The sequence below is a fragment of the Spermophilus citellus genome (assembly GCF_964194105.1).
Source record: "Spermophilus citellus genome assembly, chromosome: 15".
Taxonomy (NCBI): Eukaryota; Metazoa; Chordata; class Mammalia; order Rodentia; family Sciuridae; genus Spermophilus; species Spermophilus citellus.
The window spans coordinates 93,848,100-93,854,492 of NC_138195.1; the positions used below are offsets into that span (position 1 = coordinate 93,848,100).

The 6,393-nt window shown below is 53.0% G+C and overlaps 1 long non-coding RNA gene across 1 annotated transcript; it reads left to right on the forward strand.

Moving 5' to 3' along the window:
* The first annotated feature begins 2,719 nt into the window (after positions 1–2,719).
* LOC308634634 lies at positions 2,720–4,939 on the forward strand. The gene is made up of 3 exons (XR_014019053.1): positions 2,720–3,086; positions 3,591–3,715; positions 3,921–4,939. It is a non-coding gene; the product is annotated as an uncharacterized lncRNA (long non-coding RNA).
* Positions 4,940–6,393: the final 1,454 nt, after the last annotated feature.

The window sequence follows — 6,393 nt, forward strand, 5'->3', positions numbered from 1 at the left end:
GTAAGGATCCTGGTGACGCTGTGAGGGACGGTTTGGAGTGCTGTCCTCACGAGGGCCCTCCCCTTCTTAACCACCAGGGATTTGCTCGTGGGTAGGCTGGTGGAGCTCAGCAGAGCCCGGGCAGCAGCACTCCTCCTTCGCCCAAGGAGCACGCAGAGCAGAGCCTGGTTGGTGAATGAACCTTACCCTGAAGGCCAGTCTCATGCACTTTGAAATGGTTTCCACTCTGGTCCTAGAAAACACCTAGACTGTGCGGAACAGTCATGCTGCCATTTACTATCTGTGACTTTTCCACCGTCTGTTATTATGATTTTTTGTCCTAATGATGGACAATGAAATTGGCTCATCTTCTTCAAATAATAAAAATGGTGTTTCCTCCAGGCTGTCCTTGAAGCCGTGCTGCCTTTTGCCCCAAGGTGCAAAGGGCCAAGGGCACGAAGCTGGCCCTTCCCCCTGGCTTACTTCATACTCTGCCATCATCAGCTGACCAATGTGGGCCTGGCGCCTCCTGAGCAACAGAGGAATGAACTGACCACACCTCATCTCCCTGAGCCTCGGTCATCTCTCCCCAAACACAGAAAATGCCATCTGTCTAGAGGTAGCTAGGGGATTGTCCCCAAAGGTTTGGGGACACTTTTCTAGCTGTGATTCTACATGTGCAATACCTGGCAGACCCTCCCTTAATCAAATCTAGTGAACTCATTCAACTTTCTCCCCTTAAAATCATGGTTATCATTCCCATGGAAGAAAAATTGTGTATTTGGTCTCTCTCTTAAAGGGTCCCATGGATGCCAGGGTAAGTTGAGAGCAAATCTTGAGGAGGAGCATCTGGACTGTTGAGGATTTGTGCCCTGGAGAGAAGGGGAGCAGTCACTGGTCGTGACAGAGAAGGTGTGGTCGCGAGTGTGGCAGGTGGCAGGGGCTCCTGTGCCCTGCAGGACCCTGGAGGGGCCTGGACTGCCGGGCCAGAGGTTCCTTCAGAACCATGTCAACCAGAGGAGACCATTAGGAAGAGTGGCCCCAAAACCGAGGTGACCTCAGCCGTGGTTACCTTTCCTCTTCGAGGAAAGAAAGATGGGTGGGAAGAGGTCAGCAAGACAGAGAGCTACCCCAGCCACAGGGTGCCTTTGCTCTCTGGGTCCGTGGGAACATGGAGAATAAGACCAGCTTCACAAGTGGGTGAAGATGGAGCCCAAACCCACTGAGGGTTCACATCCACCAACTGCACCACTCCTGAGCTGGTACGGACAATTTGACAAAATAGTAATGCAGCTCAGGGTTAAGATGTTGAAGTTATGCTCCTGCTGCCTCCGATCCCTACTCCCAAAAGGCCCTTCAGCTGCAACTTGATCTTTAACTTCCCCGTGGAGCCTGAGATCTGGTGCTCCATGGTGCACTGAGGTGCTCTGAACTTGCTCTCCCTCGCGGGACTCCTTCCCAACTCCTCAGGAAAAAACTGCCCCAAAGTTTTTTCTTTACTTGATTTCTTAAGATCTCACTTTTGTCCAAAAGGCTTTCAAACACCGAATGGGAGAGCGAAGCCAATCCAGCTTCCATGCTTGCCTTTCTGGCTGGTTCAGGCACCCCTAAGAGCATCACTAGACTGGGGGCTCCTGGTGGGGAGGGGCTGAGCCCGGACCAGGCATCACCAGGGGCAGCTGCCCAAGCCAGGAGCAGTTGCTCTGGTGCCCTCTGGGCAACTCTCCCCGTCCTCCTCCTCCAGAGTGCTGTCCTATCAGCTGGATGGTGGTGACGTCCTAGACCTCAAGCACAGGCATCAGGCTGCAGGGGATCAGGGTGGGCTGCTCAGCTGCAGTGGACACATGCTCATGCCTCCCAGGAATGGAGGACAGGGACACACCAGCAGAGACCTTTGAAGCCAGTGGAGGCTCACCTTTCAGTCCCTCAAGAGCTCTGAGCAAGTGGAACCATCTCCTGCAGCAGTGGGATGCAGGAGGGGTCTGTCCTTCATTTTGTGCTGTTAGGTGGCCAGAGCTCCAAGGTCTGTACACCCCTCCATTTCTGACCATCACAGATCTCGCAGCAGAAGGACACAGCACCAGGACTGGGCAGCTATGCCAGCTTCCTCCTGCAGTGCTGAGACTAATCAGCGCAGTCTGGGTGATGTGCTCCTGAAGGAAACACACAGTCCTAGGTGCAATGACATGGTGACAAAGTCCCCAAATAAAATTGCAAAGGCGCCTCATTACGTGGGCCTGAAGTGCCAGCTGTCATTCTCTGCCCGGCCTGAGTCTTAAAACCAACCTTCCTGTCACCTCTGCCTGTCCCCCTCACTCGTCCTATTATGCAGAACCAAGCTGAGTCATAGTTTCAAGCAGGGGTGACATGTTAATAGCTTAATAATAATATAATCTCACAAATAATAATATGCTGTCACCCCGTCTGAAGCCCAGTGTTTACAGGAGACGTGGTAATGTATGATGACAGTAATTTGAATAAAAATGAATTTACTGCTCTTGTCTCATTTGCAGTAAATTTTCACATCTCTCATGCACAACTGGTGCTCTCTGACCTCCCTCATCCCAGTGCGCGGCGGCTTCAAAGCGAGAGGCAGGCGAATCCAGAGGCCTGAAGCTCACAGTCCATCTCCAGAAAGGAGTTCTCCGGCAGCTTCTGGAAGAATCTCTCCTTTCGGGCTGGGCTGCCCAATTACCAGGTGCAGGGGTGTCTGTGGGGATGGCCAGGACTCAGGATGTGGACTGGCCACTACAGAGTCAGGGTCCCTGAAACCTGGGGAGTTGCCTGGAGTAGGAGCCACCTTGCTCAGGTGCTAGGGGGGCTGGTGTCAGGCGCCCTTCCCGGAGATCCCCAGATTAGATGTCTCTGTGCATGTTGGCTCCCAGGGCCTCTTGGCCTCCCTGGAGGCTACGGCTTCCCACAGGCACACTGTGGGTGCTCCCTCCACCCTCAAAACCCAGGGAAGGCCAACCGAGAGTGGTGTGAGGGGTTGTGCTGCAGCTCTGGTCACTGTGGGTTTGCACTCCAGGACACCTTTGCAAAGACTTCCATGGGAGGCCTCGGGGCTGCCCGGGACTGCTACGTTCTTCGTGGTGAAAAATTAATATGTGAGTAATTGGTCTCCATGAAGCTGTGAGAAAATTAGGTTAAGTGCACGGAGGAGGAAGCTTCGACCCAGCCGACAGACTGGGGCTCCATAGCAGTTGATGGAATGAGGACCACAAATTGGAATTTGCTGGCCCTTTAGCAGTGACAGAAAAGTGTTTCCAAAAACATTCCAAGCTTTAGACATGCACAGGTGGGGAGGTAGGGGGTGGCAAGGACGGGAAGCTGCTGGGCTGGGTGGGCCTGGGGGCCACACCTGGGTGTCCTGGGCTCGCCTAAGGATCACAACTGCCCAGCTCCCAGCAATGGGAGACCCCGAGGTGCCCCGCAGAGGGCCCTCCCTGAGCCAGTTACCTAAGGAAGGCAGAGAATCCACGCATGTTCCAAAGGGCCATCGAGGGCCGTGCTCCGTGAGGGTCTGGGCAGAGTGGGTGCACAGAAGGACCCACGTCACATAAAACCTTCAGGGCTGTTTGCAAATCTGAAAAGGTGCAAATTTCTTGCAGTTAAAGCTGAAGAGCAGAGAGACAACCTACTAACAATTTCACCTGACAGGAGCCTGGGAGCTTCTCAGAAGCTACCTGGACGTGCAGCAGTGCTGTGTCCTGTCCCTGGCATCTCCTCACGCCCGGTGACCCAGTCAGAACAGGACTGCCTGCAGGCTTCTCAGACTCTCATTGTGCCCCCACAGTCCCTCCCCTGGTCCTGCTATTCCTCTAAGAACAATGCCCTTGATCAGCAGGGGTGGGGGCGTGGTTTCCAGCGTAAACAGACCCCCTGCTCTGGCGCCCTCCTCTAGGTAAGAGTGGACCCCCTGCTCTGGCGCCCTCCTCTAGGTAAGAGTGGACCCCCTGCTCTGGCGCCCTCCTCTAGAGAAAGTGGGGGCTGCTTACAAGGAAGCATCCAGTGCCGTGAGCTTGCGGATCACGGGACATTCAGGGCACATTTAGCAGCAGTGGCCTCGACTCTGGGATTGCAGTAGTTTCCAGTTACCTCTTTCCACTGGAAATCTGGTGGGCTCAACTGGGACCCTCTTTTTGAAGTAAGAGAAAGATCAACAGACGAAGCTGTACCGGCCCCTCATTGCAGTGGGTGAGGTGCAGGTTCTATCATACAATTTGCAAACCTGGTGCTACAAAGACCATGCACCCCGACCCCTGAAAGACCAAGAACCTCAGAAAACTGCGGGGTCCGCGGCCCCTCGGACTCCCTCCGCTTGATGCTGCTGTGACGTTGGAGAGCGCCCTGTCCTCACCTGTGGGCACTGTCCTCCCTCCTCTCTGGGAGTCTTGCTCTCCTTCCTGTTGGCTCCTCTGGGTGCCAAGGGCACCCGTCCCTGCGACTGTCTCCTGCGGCCTGAGCTCCTCCAGCTCTGCCTCCTCGGGCGTCCCTCTCTGTCTACACCCAGGCCTGCACCCCTGTCCTGTCACACCTGCTTCTCCTGCCACCTGAGCTAAGGGTGACCTTTGGGTGAAGGCTCTCTAGCGCTGCGTCCCTGCTTTACTTGCCAGGCAGGGGGCCTCTGCAGGATTTGAGGAAGGAAGGGTCAAGCTGTTGGAGACCTGGGCAACAGGGCAGCGTTCCTCTCTCTTCTCCCTGTCTGACCTCTCATCTCCGCTGCATGGGCATGGCCCTCCATCGAATGTCCCCACTGTCCCTCCGTCTGTCTCTCATGTGCTCCCCTCATCCATGAACCTCCTCAGGCTTGACCCCGAATGTCAGAACCTCCTCCCGTGCTGACGGAGTCGGAGTCCGAGTGCGCCCGGCCCCACAGATGTGCTCACACGGAGCTGTCCAGCTGCCGTTCCGCGGGAGCCTCCCGGAGGCCCTGGCACAGTGCGGCTGCTCATGCAGTGGGCAGAGGCTTTGCCACCTCTGAGGCTGCCTCCCTGTGCCCTTTTGCTTTTTGTGCTTCCTGACATTAAAAAATATATATCCCATAGCTTAATTCCTTTATGAAAAGGGATTTTGTCTTATTTTCTCATCGCAGGGGTAAAATATGTTTTCAGGAAATATAGAAAAATCACTACAATTTTGACTGACAGATGAGAACATGTTTTCCTTATTCTTTAAAGGCTAAATTAAAGAAATCCAGATAAAATTTTATATACAGTATGAATTTAGTAAGTTTTAAAATCTGAGGTTGTAATTTTCTTTTTAAACAAGCATTAGAATTTTCTCACATCATAAACTGTTTGTAAACCTTGGTCTTTGGTAGCTTCCTATCATTTCACTGAGTAGATACACTGAATTTATGAGTTCATTTCCCATATTTGACCAGTTAGGCTGATTCCGAACTTTCGCTTTTATTAATAACTCTGCTAGGAATATATTTGGACACAGTCCTTTTTCTGGATTTCAGATTATTTCCATAGGACAGTTTCCCAGAAATGGAATTATAGGGTCAAAAGGGGGAAAAAAACTATTCTAAGTCTCAAGATGTATCCAGCCAAAGGGCTTCTGAGAAAGGGTGCCGTCACAGCCCCAGTCCCACGGGTGCCGGAAGAAAGCCTCTGCCCTGGTGTCTCCTGCCTGAGCTGTGCCCTGGCCCTGTGTGTCTGGAAGGGCGGTGTGTTTTGCCTGTTTTTGAGGGGTTAGCTAACAATCTACTTTCATCACCTAGATGCCAAACATTTCACAATTTTTTTTGGTTTTTATTTTAAAACAACTTCAAATGTAGAAAACATGCAAGAAGAGCTCTCAGAACTCCGCTGCCTTCCCCCAGACACCCCAGTCCAGCCGCTCCTTCGGTGGGCCCTTCGGGACGCCAGGACCTGGGGCCAGGCCTCTGGGGGCCCCATCAGCCTGGAGCAGGTTCTTGGTCTTCGATGTCACCGACAGTCCCGGTGGCAGGGACTCCATGGTGTGTCCTTCAGCGTTTGCTAGAGACCCGTGTCCTGTATTTCTGAACACCCCGGAGGTGGTGCGGTGTCCCTGGGGCACAATGTGAGTGGACCATCTCTGGTGGGTTCCCTTGGGCCAGGGCCGGGTCTCTCTTACTGCCAGGTTTCTTCCTTATCCTAGATAAGCAGAGTGGCAGGCCATACTCTGGGGCTGTGTGAGACACCTGTCCTGTGCCACTTTCTACCCACTGGTTCCAGCACTCACTGACTTTCTGGCATGTGTAATTATTAGCATCAAGTTTGCCAAATGTCCAACGCCCACACCCATCGTCTCTGGTGATTAAAGGACAGTTTTCTTTGCTACCTACTTGTTCATGTCAGTGTGTCCCTATTTCATTCCTTGACTCCTAATCCTGTGTCCCTATGTTCTCTCATAGATTATAATCCATTACTTTTGTTGTTCCTT